Source organism: Lissotriton vulgaris, chromosome 1_1, assembly GCF_964263255.1.
Source record: "Lissotriton vulgaris chromosome 1_1, aLisVul1.2, whole genome shotgun sequence".
In the NCBI taxonomy this organism is placed as follows: Eukaryota; Metazoa; Chordata; class Amphibia; order Caudata; family Salamandridae; genus Lissotriton; species Lissotriton vulgaris.
The window spans coordinates 621,787,046-621,798,813 of NC_141685.1; the positions used below are offsets into that span (position 1 = coordinate 621,787,046).

Here is an 11,768-nt window from a genome sequence, read left to right on the forward strand (position 1 = left end):
TCCTTCACTATTGCTTTGTACTTGGAGAGAGCAAGAGCTGTTCTGTGTACTATCTTCATCTCCTACTTTCCTGATCTACAGCAATGGCTGCAAGAGAGTCATCCAGCAGTGATTCAGATGCATTTGTAGATGAGGACCCTCCTACGGAGAAGAAAAAAATCCATTTCATCTGGAAATTTTATAACATCCCTGAAGGTGAAAAAAAAGTCAACGCTCCAAAAGTAACCTGCAAAATATGTGGGAGTACTTTATCCAGAGGCAATCCTCTGAAAAAATATAGTTTTGGTAATGCCAATTTAATCAGGCATGTCAAAAGAAGACACCCAAACAACTTTGCGAGGGAGAGTGTCAGAGACCTGGCACGGAAATTACCCACAGATGGCGGCAGCACCTCCACTGGTGGAGCAACACCTTCGGGACCATCCCGTAGAAGAATGGTCCCTAACATACAGCCAGAGTTTGCAGGCATCAAATTTCTGTGCACGGAGTGTAACGAACTGCTCTGCTATGGGGAGCAGAGTGTTGAACTTATTGCCCTAAAGAAACAGCAACACCGCTGCCCTGACAGTCCCTAAATTTTCACATTTTTTTGCTCCTGTTGAGCCGTTTTTGAATTCCTGTTTTTTGTTTTTCCCTTGACAAAAATCCAAAAAAATTATAAAATTGTTTTAAAAAGCCAAAAAAAGTTCAAAAAGTTCAAAAAACACAAAAAAATATAAAACAACAAAAAGAAGAAAAAAAAAAGTTCTTTTCAGAACTACCTCTAATTTATAAAAAAATGCATTTTTTTGTGAAAAAAATCTGTCATTTTTTTTCTCCTTAGTACGCTCCTCAGTAAGCTCCCCGGTACGCGTACCGGGTGCGCCCCCCGCGGAAATCGAAAAAAAATAATTTTTTTTTGAGGCCCCGCGGGGCCCTTTAATGGCCCCCACATCAAAACTAGGGGGTCAGAGGGGGTGTACTCTTCCCCCTTATTGTCATTTCCCCCTTTCTTTTAGCCACCTCTTGTGTCTCGATTTTACCGAGACACAAGATGGCGGCCGCTCCAGACTGTTTAGAATGTTTACAGACAACTGAGATCCAATCAGCTTCCTGCGCGCAAGTCGCGTGTCGCGCCTCGAGCGCTCTCCGGTGCGCGCACCGGAGCGCGGCTATAGATATATATATTTTTTTGAACCTAAATTACTCAAAATCCACTGGAGCACATATCTTGAGACATAGCAAAGGCACATCGGGCTACCAGTCCCTACAATTTTGCCAAGTTTGGTGGAAATCCATTCAGCCGTTCGAGCTAAAAGTGAAATCGACCGCCCTATGGAAATTAACATGGGGAAAACGCGTTTTGGGACCCCCCTTTTATCTCGGCCCCCGCTTGACGAATCCCCCCCAAACTTTCAGGGAAGGACCGGACCGCCATGAGACCATTTTCCTGAAAATTTCAGGCAGATTCGTCAACCGGCGCCAAAGTTATTCAAAATAGAATGTTGAGATTTAACATTGAAAATTATCCTAACTATAACTACCTACTGGCGACCGCCAGTAGGTAATATATATATATATATATATATATATGTATGTATGTATACACAAAACAAACCTTCGAGCGAGGAGTCTCTGACCATTCAGGGCGACCTCTTTTCAAGACGGGCACGGCGAAGCCCGTTACTTCATCACCACATGAGCAAACACACAGAGGCACATTTCTAGGGACAATTTCTTTATTCCCGGAATGTGCAGAATCCATGCTTCCTTAAATCCAACATGTTTTGGCGTCTGCCTGGATCACGGAAGGGAAGCAAAACACAAAGTGCTTACATGCCTGTATTTTAAAGGTGTCTTAAATCATGTGACTGAAGAAGCATACAAATCCCACAATGCACCTGGGAATGTAAGTAAGTGCTGGTTTATTTGCAACAGTTCTCCTTGTTTTGGCAAAGTTAATAAATTGTTCCCTGCAAGTTTCCCTTGCATTTGATTTGATAAAACCAAAAGGAACACTGTCACTGATATTGTAATTGCAGCATGATGCCAAGTGTTCTCACTTTCCATTCCAAAGCTCACGTCCTCAGAACGATTGGTGAAGGAGGTCATCCTCACCAAGTCCCTTCCAACGATGTCATTTAGTTTTTGCTGATTAGCATTACCTTAGTAGGTGTTAAACAACAGGGAGTGGGTCATATACACACATATCCAACACAGTTGTCCGGTTGTGTGGGGCTTCAGCCATGCAGCGGTCCTGCGCGTGTACGGCTACCCACGTAATAACAAACAGCGTACTTTCTATTTCTAGAAAAGACAGCGCAGGACACTCCAAGATGCTAGATGTGTTTTTAATGTATTTTAGAAAGCCTTCTACCGATGCGTTTTGCCAATTATGGCTTGGTCATGGTCAACCGTGGCTGGGTTCAGGAGCTCCGTCCAAGGCCCCTGAGGTCTTTGGGCCTGTTGCGGGGCAGGGTGCCCGGGATGGGGTTCCGTCGGCCTAGAGATGCTTCCCCTGCGCCTCGGGGCTCAGTGGCCCTGGCTGGGTCTAGGGGCCCCACTGGGCCCGGGCAAGGTGCTCCAGCCCTGGGCTACATCCCCTGGCCTGCAGCTATGCCAAAGGCCTGAGACAGGGTTCCGTCGTGCTCGGGCCTCGCCCTTCTTGGCTGGGTCCAGGAGCTGAAGCCGGGGCCCCAAAGGGCCCTTGGGAGGGTGGTATTCACCCCCCAGGCTCTGTCCTTGGGCCTGCTGGATGGCAGGGTGCCCAGCACGGCGGCCAGCCAGGGGTGTTCCCGGCCATACTCCGATTGATTGGGCCCTCTCGGGCCATTAGGTATGGACTGCTGGGCAAGCCTCGGCTGTTGTTTCAAGCAAAGAGCTTCCACCCCGCATGGACCATCTAATTTGAGGCCCTAATGCCTGGCGGGAGGCCCTTCACCCAACCCAGCAGAGTGAAGGCCGGCAGCTCTTGCTCCCCAGTGGTCCGACCCGAGCGGAAGGGGTCGGGTGGCGCAAGGACCTCGGATGCTGCCACCTGGCCGGTCCGTAAGCCATGCGTGCCACGCCGTCATTTATCTCTACCCAGCGCATTTCCGCAGCAATGGGGGAGACGGCTGGGCCTGCCGGTGCCCATGCGACCACACCTCTCCACCTCTCCAGTGAGCCTTCCCACCCAGGCGGTTGGGCTACTTCCCCTAGCAGGACCCCAAGAGGGAGGATTGTACGAAGGTTGCTGGTCAGGGAGACAAGCACGCTGCTCCCGAACCCATCCTGTCAGCAGGTCCGGCTACCTGGTTGATCCTGCCCAAAGCATATACTTGCCTCAAAGATTAAGCCATGCACTGACGTCCGGTACAGTGAAACGTCGAATGGTTCATTAAATCAGTTATGGTTCCTCTGATCACTCCATCTGTTACTTGGATAACTGTGGTAATTCTAGAGCTAATACATGCCAACGAGCGCTGACCTCCCGGGATGAGTGCATTTATCAGACTAAGACCAATCCAGACTCGCCCAGCCGCTTTGGTGACTCTAGATAACCTTGGGCCGATCGCACGTGCCGTGATGGGGACGATACATTCGGATGTCTGCCCTATCAACTTTCGATCCTACCATGGTGACGACGGGTAACGGGGAATCAGGGTTCGATTCCAGAAAAGGAGCCTGCGAAACGGCTACTACATCAAAGGAAGGCAGCATGCGTGCAAATTACCCACTCCCCACTTGAGGAGGTAGTGACGAAAAATTACAATAAAGGACTCTTTCTAGGCTGTGTAATTGGAATGAGTACACTTTAAATCCTTTAAAGAGGATCCATTGGAGGGCAAGTATGGTGCCAGCAGCTGCAGTAATTCCAGCTCCAATAGCGTATTTTAAGGTTGCTGCAGTTAAAAAGCTCGTAGTTGAATGTTGGGATTGAGCTGGCAGTCTGCCGCAAGGCGAGCCACCGCCTGTCCCAGCCCCTGCCTCTTGGCTCCCCCTTGATGCTCTTGACTGAGTGTACTGGGGTCCCATGCATTTACTTTGAAAAACTGAGAGTGTTCATAGCAGGCCAGTGACCTGAATACTTCCGCAAGGAATAATGGAATAGGACTCTGGTTCTATTTTGTTGGTTTTCGGAACAGTGGCAATGATTAAGAGGGACAGCTGGGTGCATTCGTATTGTGCTGCTAGAGGTGAATTTCTTGGACCGGTGCATGACAAACCAAAGTGAAAGCATTTTCCAAGAATGTTGTCATTAATCAAGAATGAAAGTCGGAGTTTTGAAGACGATCAGATATGGTCGTAGTTCCGAACATAAACAATTCCTACTAGCGATCCGGTGGCATTATTCCCATGACCCGCCAAGCAGCTTCCGGGAAACCAAAGTTTTTGGGTTCTAGGGAGAGTATGGTTGCACAGCTGAAACTTAAAGGAATTGACTGAAGGGCACCACCAGGACTGGAGCCTGTGGCTTAATTTGATTCAACATAGGAAACGTCACCGGCCCTGACACTGAAAGGATTAAATGATTGATAGCGCTTTCTCGATCCTGTGGGAGGTGGTGCCTGGTCTTTCTTAGATGGTGGAGCGATTTGTCTGGTTAATTCCAATAATGAACAAGACACCTGCATGCTAACTATTTACTCATCCCCCAGCGGTCGGGTCCAACTTCTTAGAGGCATAAGTGGCATTCAGCCACACGAGATGAAGCAATAACAGATCTGTGATGGCCTTAGTTGTTCGGGGCTGCACGTGCGCTACACTGAACGGATCAGCGTGTGTCTACCCTTCGCCGACAGGTGCGGATAACCTGCTGAACCCTGTTTGTGATAGGGATTGGAGATTGCAATTATTTCCAATGAACGAGGAATTCCCAGTAAGTGTGGGTCATAATCTAGCGTTGATTAAGTCCTTGCCCTTTGTACACACTTCCTGTCGCTACTACTGATTTGATGGTTTAGTGAGGTCCTCGGATCAGCCCTGCTGGGGTCTGCAATGGCCCAAGCAGAGCGCCCAGTAGAAGATCAGACTTGACTATCTAGAGGAAGTAAAAGTTGTAACAAGGTTTCCGTAGGTGAACCTGCGGAAGGAATATTAACGGTGGAGCAGCCCGAGCAACTGACGGAGCCAGCCCTCAGCCACCTCCTGCAAGTACACCTTAGATACAGGGCCCAGCCCTGCCCTTGCATGCCCCGGTGGGCATAGCAGTCCGTGGCCACATGGGGGGCTTTGGTTAGGACTGGGCCTCGGCGGGTCTTCCTCCTCCGGAAGAGGACCGACCAACTGACGCATGAAGGAAAGGGGACCTTTTGCAGCCCCCAGGTCCCTTCCCTCTCAATGGCAGAGGCACAGCGGTGGCCCCTTCCGAGTCAGAACCCACGCTCACCCAGCACCACTCCGCGGTGGGGGAAACTGAATGGAAGGGTCTCCCGGGATTGGGACCACCCCCCCTGAAAGGCCCTGCTGCCTGCTTGCTCTTCTGAGGCCCAGTCCTGGCCTGACCGGGCTATGGGAAACTAAGGAGCAGCCCTTCTCGGGCTGTGGGATGATCTGGAAGAGAAGGAGCTGAGGGCCTGCAAGGGGACCCCTGGCTGCTCTCAGTGTGAGGCGTACAGGATGTGGAGTGACCTGGATCTTCCCTTCCAGCAACTCTGACCGAGGCAAGGGTGGGGTGGACTACTCACCATCCTTCCTGCATGGTTCAGGGCTGCCTGGCAATAGACGGCTGACGTGCAGGTAGGGTGACCCTCCCTCATTGCCAAGTACACAGTTTGACCCAGTCCCGTCCGGCCAGGCCAAAGGGTTTAAAGACTCGCTCGTTGCCTCACACCAGGAGCCCCCCTAGTTTGTGGGTGGGTGGGGGTACTCCCAAGCTGAGCGTTGGTAATGCTTTTTTTCTTCCAACAGTGCATTCTGACTCCCAGAGGGGAAGACTTAAATGGGGAGCCTGGGCCATCTCACCGTGCGGTTGGTGGATGCATGGTTATCTCCTTCCTCCTGCCTCTCCTCCACCTGCAGGTGGGTGAATGTTTTCGAAATGTTGCCTGTGACTCTTGGCGGTGAATCACTTGGTACGTGTGTCGATGAAGAATGCAGCTAGCTGTGAGAATTAGTGTGAATTGCAGGACACATTGATCATCGGCACTTCGAACGTACCTCGTGGCCCCGGGTTCTTCCTGGGGTTATGCCTGTCTGAGGGTCACTCAATTGTCATTCACCCCGGGGCTTCCCTCGGACATGGCTGGGGCCGTCACAGGGTTAGCTCTGCTTCCGTTTTACCCCCCACATGGTAACATCCCCGATCGCCCATGTCAGTGTCCCTCACTGTGTCCTGTTGCAGAGTTACACTGCGGTGTGCCTACACCTGGCTGAGGACTACTTGTGGCTGTCTGTGGTATCCCACTGGCTGCCCATGCACGTGTGCCTCGGGTGCCCATCTCACGCATGGATTGCCTGACCACGAAGGAGTGAGACATCCCTCTAAACTGTATCCGAAGTGATCGCTCAAGTAGCACTTTACGATCATCCCTAATTTCACTACCGGCTGGTGAAGAAATTTCACGTATTTACTGAGTAAGATATCGTGATTGAACCGCGGGCCTTTGATGGTGTCGGCTTACACATCCACACCCTTCTGACTGCATAGAATCAAACGCAGCAAGATCCAAATCACCAGGTTGTCCACCTGCCCTTTTTAGTCCTGATGAAGACCCGCTACGGTTGCGACAAAGCCAGCACTATTCAATAGGGTCGCAACGTCGACGTTGTGTTAACAATCAGTCCATACTAAGTTTCAACGACAATAGGAGAAAATATATGTATTTGTTGAAACAAATTGATGTAAAAAATGTTTGGACTGTTTCTTATTTGTATTTATGTATTTTTTGCTTTGACACACAGTCAACATCACTTGTCACCATCATTCAATTAAGCACGTATCTGGTATTTGTATGTTTCTGTCAATTCTGTTTTGGACAACCCTGTATCAATTTTACTTATATTTATGTCAGAATTTCTAAAAATAAGAATACTTTGAATTAATTTCAAAACGGTGTGTGTTCTTCTTTTCCTTCCTCCTTTCTCCCTTAACAAGGAGTTCTGTCCCAGGGTGAATATGTATTTCTAAAAGTAAGTTTGTGATATACATTTTTAGTTCTACCTATAGTTTAGGTGTACAAAGAGATTGCTTTTTCCTCCCAACAGAACCATTGTGTTTGTTTAATCTTGGAACCTAGGTTCTGAGGGTCACTGGGCCACCCCATTATAGTTAATGGTCATCTCTGCAGCCAGCTTTCCAGGGAGGGTGAACCCCCTCCAGATCTGATCCAGGGAAAGAGGGCGGATCCCCCTGACGCTTTGCTGTTTTTTCCGACTACGACCTCAGATCAGACCTGGCGACCTGCTGAATTTAAGCATATTACTAAGCAGAGAAAAAAAAACTAAAAAGGATTCCCCCAGTAACAGCGAGTGAAGAGGGAAGAGCCCAGAGTCGAATCCCCACCCTGCGGCAGGAGGCGCAGGAAATGTGGCATACAGAAGACCAACTCCCCAGTATCGCGCAGGGGGACCAAGTCCTTCTGATCGAGGGACACCCCTGGATGGTTTTAGGCCGGTAGCAGCCCCTGGCAGGCTGTGATCGGGTCTTCTCGGAGTCCGGTTGTTTGGGAATGCAGCCCAAAGCAGGTGGTAAACTTCATCTAAGGGTAAATGCGGGCACAAGGCCGATAGCCAACAAGTACCGTAAGGGAAAGTTGAAAAGAACTTTGAAGAGAGAGTTGAAGAGGGCGTGAAACCATCAAGAGGTAAACGGGTGGGGTCTTTGCGGTCTGCCTGGAGGATTCCATAATACGACACGAATGTCGATGACCCAGGAGTTCCGGATCCCTTCCGTGGGACTGGCACCCGGGCTCTACCTGCCCCCGCAGGGCACATTTCCTCTGCGGAGGTGTGCAGTGACCAGCTCTGGATTGGCTGGGAAGTCTTTGTGATGGCAGGTGGCCCTCTGCTCCGGCTGAGGATGTTACAGCCCCCCTGGCAGCAGCTTCACCATGTCCACGGGGCTGAGGGAGATTTTACTGCCTCCGGGCCCTCCCTCAGGCACCTTCTCCAAGTCGCCCTTCAGGCATGACTGTCGACTGGGACGGACTGCGCTCAGTGCACCTCGACCGTGTCTCGCCGCCTGGCGGGGAGGTCCACACCAGGTGCCAATGGTCTGCGACGATGTGAGTTACCCAACCAACCTGTCTTGAAACACGGACCAAGGAGTCTAACACGTGGGCAAAGACAGAGGAAAATCTTGTGGAGGTCCATAGCAGTCCTGACGTGCAAATTAGTCGTCAGACCTGGGTATAGGGGCAAAAGACTAATCCAACCATCTAGTAGCTGTTTCCCTCTGAAGTTTCCCTTAGGATAGTGGCACTCGGAGCCCCCAGTTTTATCTGGTAAAACGAATGATTAGAAGTCTTGTGTCCGAAATGATCTCAACCAATCCTAAAACTTTAGATGGGTAAGAAGCCTGGCTTGCTGGCGTGGTGCCGGGCACGGAATGCGAGTATCTAATGGGCCACTTTTGGTAAGCAGAATGGTGCTGCAGGATGAAATAAATGCTAGGTTAAGGCTCCCGATGCCGACGCTCATCAGACCCCAGAAAATGTGTTAGTTGATATGGACAGCAGGACGGTGACCATGGAAGTCGGAATCCGTTAAAGAGTTTGTAACAACTCACCTGCCGAATCAACTAGCCCTGAAAATGGATGGCTCTGGAACGTCAGGCCCATACCCGGCCGTCACCGGCACTGAGTAACACGATGAGTAGGAGGGCTGCTGCAGTGCGCACAGAAGCCTGGGGCGAGGGCCTGGGTGGAACTGCCGCAGGTGCAGATCTTTGTGATAGTAGCAAATTTTCAAACAAGAACTTTGAAGGCCGAAGTGGAGAAGGGTTCCATGTGAACAGCTGTTGAACATGGGTCAGTCAGTCCTAAGAGATGGGCGAACGCCGTTCGGAAGGGATGTTGGAACAATGTAGGTAAGGGAAGTTGGCAAGTCAGATCCATAACTTTGGGAGAAGGATTGGCTCTAAGGGCTGGGTCGGTCAGACTGGGGCATGAAGCTGGGCTTGGCGCATGCCGTGGCTGGACGAGGTACCTCCCTCTGGGGTGGCGGTGACTCTGGACACAAGCCAGGCCCTTCCTGTGGATCGCCCAAGCTGTGGTGGTCGCTTCTTCCCATGCCCTCTCCCCGGGAGCCAGTGAGGTGAAGCTTTCATCTGTGGGATTATGACTGAACACCTCTAAATCAGAATCCCCTCTAAACGGTAATGATACCGTGTGCCGAGGGGCCTCGGTTGGCCTGGGATACCCGGCCTCTTTCAGGGGTTCGGAACATAGATTGCTTAGGGACTGGAGCGCAGACCGAAGGAGGCTGCCAGCATCGCCCTTAGTGCACTGCATGTTCGTGGGGCACCCAGTGCTAAATCATTCGTAGATGACCTTATTTGGGGTCAGGGTTTTGTAAGTTGCAGTGCAGCTACCTCGCTGCGATCTATTGAAAGTCATCCTCTGAGCCAAGCTTTTGCCTTTCCATGCGTGGGTGCACGAGAACGCTCTCCTCCACCACACCCAGGGGTGGGTCCCTCTTCTGCTGGGATGGCAGGAGGGACACGGAGGGGGTAATGTGGGCCTGTCGGAGGCTGCCTCCTTCATGTGCCCTCTGGCATGGGGACCACTGCCTCCGGTCCCTGCCCTACCGGGGTGCAGAAACGGGGCCACCAGTCCTTGTGGGTCAGCAGGGTGACCAGATGGCCTGGGCTGGCGGAGCCACCCCTTCCCACTGTTCCCACACAAGTCAAGAAGGGAGGCGAGCAACCCTGCGGAAGGACCCTGCAGAGCAGCAGCCTCGGAGCACCTGGCCACCCTTGCCATCATCAGAGTGCAAGGGGGACTAGGTCCAGTTGTCTCAGGCCATTTGGGTGCTGGGTCGTCCTGGACCATCTGGTTGCCTGGCCGCGTGAACAGATGGCCATGCGGGCTGGACGACCAGATGGTCCTGTGGGCCGGGTGACTAGATGACCCTGCAGGCTGGGCTACCAGATGGCTGGCCTGCTGGCCGGCTAGACTGACTCCAACTTTTGTCCTTTCCCAGGGTTCTGTATGTGGGGGCTTACAAGTCAAGGACTCCCCGGGCATGCAGATGGGGAGAGGACATGGCTGGGATTAACCCTCCTTGGTCCTGCCCCCTGGGCTCTGGAAAGGTGGAAGGCATATCCGGCCTAGTCAGCAACCTGACGCCCAAGGGTCTAGGTGTGGGGGTGACAGTCAATAGCCAGGGTAGGCCGGCTGCAAAGTAGGGAGGACTGCCTAGCAAAGAGGAGCAAGAGGCCAGCCCTGCATGAAAAGGGGCCCAAGCTGGATCTGAGGCCCCTGCAGAGCTTGGAGAAGCTCTGAGTAGGGACACCAGGGCCTGGTCTGGAATGGCAGCGACTTTCAGATGTCCTGCACTGCCCAGGGGTTTCCACCGGGCCCCAGGCAGGCTCTTCCCCGCATGGTCAAGTTTGGTAGCAGGAACTGGGCCCCTGTCCTGCAAGCCAGCCGAGGGTCCGGGCACTGGGGACGGGGGTCTATCGGGCCTGGGGAGGCTCTCCCTGGCCTGGCTACGGTTCAGAAACTGGGACTGGGACCGGGCCCGAGGCTTGAGCTCCATCCAGTGGGCCCTGGGGTGCAGGAGCCCCCCATCCAGCAAGCCAGCCGAGGGTCTGGGGGTCCCATCGGGGTCCGTGGAGGCTCCCCCCGGCCTGGCTAGTGTTTTGGAAGGTGGGACCTGGCCCCATGCTTGAGCTCCATCCAGCTGGCTCCAGGGTGGTGGAGCCTCCATCCCGCAAGCCAGCCGAGGGTCTGGGCGCTGGGGACGGGGGACTATCAGGGCCTGGGAAGGCTCTCCCTGGCCTGGCTAGGGTTTGGAAGCTGGGACCGGGCCTGGGGCTTGAGCTCCGTGTCCAGTGGGTTCTGAGGTGCTGCAAGCCATTCGAGTGTCCGGGTGTCTCATCGGGGCCTGGGCAGGCTCTCCCCGGCCTGGCTAGGGTTCAGAAGCTGGAACCGGGCCCGGGGCATGAACTCTGTCCTGCAGGCCCCAGGGTTTGGGATCACCCATCCTGCAAGCTAGCTGAGGGTCCGGGCACTGGGGACAGAGGTCTGTGGGGGCCTGGGGAGGCTCTCCCCTGCGTGGCTGGTGTTCAGAAGCTGGGACCAGGCCCGGGGCTTGAGCTACATCGGACGGGTGTCGGGGTGCGCGTGACCCCGTCCCGCAAGCCAGCCGAGGATCTGGGCACTGGGAACAGGGGGTCCATCGGGCCCTGTGGAGGCTCTTCCCCGCCTGACTAGGGTTCAGAAGGTGGGACTGGGCCAGGGAGTGGGATGGCTGGCTGACTCCGCTCCTCTGGCGGAGCAGAGGTCTCTGCCCACCCATAATGATAATAAATTTGACAAGGATTCATAAAAAAAATATCTTGGGTCATACTAAAACAATACCACAACTATAATAAGTACTTCCAGAACAAGTACCTAGAATATAAATGTCTACGAGTAAACATACATGCACAATTCAACAAAATATGTGGTCTCTGTTTTGGGGGCAGAGAGGACCTCAATATAGATATAGTATTTCTTGAGTCTGTTCTTCTCATGTATGTTGCTCTTCAATGATGAATTTACTTAACCCGTTGGGCGCGGCCTCGATTCTGCACCTGTGCGGCACATTCCGATCGCGGGTGCGGTCATGACGGCCGGGAGCAGTCATCAGCACATGAGCAC

At 52.7% G+C, this 11,768-nt stretch overlaps 1 non-coding gene and 2 pseudogenes across 1 annotated transcript; all 3 read left to right on the forward strand.

Moving 5' to 3' along the window:
- The first annotated feature begins 3,269 nt into the window (after window positions 1–3,269).
- Window positions 3,270–5,061, forward strand: LOC147747577 (18S ribosomal RNA; annotated as a pseudogene).
- A 951-nt stretch (window positions 5,062–6,012) lies between these two features.
- Window positions 6,013–6,166, forward strand: LOC147747578 (5.8S ribosomal RNA). Its single transcript, XR_015300149.1, has one exon. It is a non-coding gene; the product is annotated as a 5.8S ribosomal RNA (ribosomal RNA).
- A 1,173-nt stretch (window positions 6,167–7,339) lies between these two features.
- LOC147747579 (28S ribosomal RNA) lies at window positions 7,340–9,538 on the forward strand (annotated as a pseudogene).
- The last annotated feature ends 2,230 nt before the right edge of the window (window positions 9,539–11,768 follow it).